Source organism: Propithecus coquereli, unplaced genomic scaffold (genome assembly GCF_000956105.1).
Source record: "Propithecus coquereli isolate 6110/MARCELLA unplaced genomic scaffold, Pcoq_1.0 Scaffold24, whole genome shotgun sequence".
Taxonomy (NCBI): domain Eukaryota; kingdom Metazoa; phylum Chordata; class Mammalia; order Primates; family Indriidae; genus Propithecus; species Propithecus coquereli.
In genome coordinates this window covers 8,319,690-8,322,259 of record NW_012147952.1, presented here as the reverse complement: position 1 = coordinate 8,322,259, position 2,570 = coordinate 8,319,690, and positions in this window count along the sequence as shown.

Sequence of the window (2,570 nt, the reverse complement as noted above, 5' to 3'; positions counted from 1 at the left end):
TATATTTACACTCACATCACAAATTCACCTAGGGACATTTCAAGTGCTCAGTAGCTATATGTGGTTTGTTGGTACCATACTGGATAGTACTGGTCTATAATACAGAGCTTTTATTTCCATAACATTAGTGATGACAGATACTTGCTCTAGAGCTTTTGTAGTGGAAAGTTTGGTTATGATGAATTTTATTATTATAAGGCCCCAAATGATGTATATGACAAAAGTGAGGAGTGCTATTTTAAAAAGTTCTAAATCTTTGTTCTGTTCATTATAAGCAATACTAAGTTTTCAGTTAATATGCTTTCAAATACCAGGGTCCTCAGTCTATTAAAAATGCTGTCCCCTGAGTTAGCAGGAGGCTCAGAAGACGAGTCTGCATTCTAGTTTCTTATTCATCTACCTACTAGTTGGTTTACACACATGCAAACAAGCTGCCGCCACAACACACCGGGTTATATTCAGCATGATGCTGATCTAGATCACTCAGCTTAAGGATTATTTACTTAGGTATAGAGTCAATACAATCTCCTATGACTTAAATAATTTTTAATGTTCTTTTAAGTATAATAACTTCATTTTGGCTATTGCTATAAGTACATTATACATTCACATACTAAGGAAATGTGCATATATAAGCATGCAGTGTATATAAAGATTTCCTGTTGATGAAATTTCCTGTAGCAGAAAACTAAATCATACCATTAGTGACATTAATTTCTTTTTTCCTTTTTTTTCATTGAGACAGAGTCTCACTCTGTTGCCCAGACTAGAGTGCCATGGCATCAGCCTAGCTCACAGCAACCTCAAACTCCTGGGCTCAAGAGATCCTCCTGCCTCTGCCTCCCGAGTCGCTGGGACTACAGGAATGCATCACCATGCCTAGCTAATTTTTCCTATATATTTTTTTTTAGTTGTCCAGCTAATTTTCTTTGTATTTTTAATAGAGATGGGGTCTCGCTCTTGCTCTGGCTGGTCTCAAACTCCTGAGCTCAAACGATCCTCCCGCCTCGGCCTCCCAGAGTGCTAGGATTACAGGCGTGTACCAAATAACTGGACTTGATGAGAGCCTTAAAATGTCTTCAAAGAAAGGCCCCTTCTAGAGGTCCTTCACAGAGAAGTTCCCAAAGCATATCTCTTGGCTGATACACTGACAAACTGAAAATCAGAACACAATAAAAATATATAATATATGCACTTAACTTTATTTTCTCCAGACAGAATGAAGAATCACATGCTTTTCATCTTCTGGACAACTAAAAATATATATATAGAAAAAGTTAGCTGGGTGTGGTGGCGCATGCCTGTAGTCCCAGCTACTTGGGAGGCTGAGGCAGGAGGATCGCTTGAGCCCAGGAGTTTGAGGTTGCTGTGAGCTAGGCTGATGCTATTGCACTCTAGCCCAGGCAAGAGAGTGAGACTCTGTCTCAAAAAAAAAAAAAAAAATTAAGTGTTGGCCAGGTGTGGTGGTTTACGCCTGTAATCCTAGCACTTTGGGAGGCCAAGGTAGGTGGATCACTTGAGGCCAGAAGTTCGAGACCAGCCTGAGCAAGAGTGAGACCCCGTCTCTAAACAATAGAAAAATTAGCTGGGTGTGGTGGCGCACGCCTGTAGTTTCAGCTACTCAGGAGGCTGGGGCAGGAAGATCACTTGAGTTCAGGCATTGAGGTTGCAGTGAGCTGTGATGACACCACTGCACTCTACCCTGGGCAATAAAGTGAGATCCTGTCTCAAAAAAAAGAAATGTTGACCAATAAAAGGTAAGTATAAAGAAACTTTAAAAATTAATTATTAAAAACTCAATAGGAAAAAAGGTAAAAAGACATGAAGAGAGGTTTCCAAGAAGAAGAAATAGAAATTACTATAATAAAACATGTTCAGCTTACTAATAATCAAAATATGCAAAATGAAACCACAATGCAAAATGAAACCACCATTTTACACTCCCCAGCTTGGCAAAAATTTGACTCTGACAATGCCAAACATTGGTGAAGAGCTAGAGTCCTGAAAATTCTAGCATACTGGTGGGAGCATAAGTTAGTACCATTACTTTGGAAACGATTTGGCCTTATCTAGTAAAGTTACAATGTGTTTTTATCGTATAACTCAGTAATTCTATTCAAGGTGTACATCCATTCTTTTATGTACAGAAGTCACATAAAAGAATCTTCACAGCTACATTTCCTTTTTCTATTTCAATCAAAGATGCAGTTCAATAACCAGCAATTGGAAAAGAGAAAAACTGTGATACTTTCACACAATGGAATAGGATTTAGCAGTGAAAAAAACTCCCATTACAATGAACATAAAAAGGAAGTGACAGAATACATCCAGTTTAATTCCATTTATTATTCTTTAAGGATACATACACGAAGGTAAAACGATAAAGGACAGGAAGACTATGGTCCACACAAAGTTCAGTACAGGGGATCCCTCTACCAGACAGGGAGAGAGAGGTTCAAGAAAAAGCACATCGTGCCTCAAAGGAAAGGCAATAAGGTAGGTGGTAGGCACACAAGGGTTTGTATTATTATTATTATCACTCTGTATACTTTAACATATATATTATTATA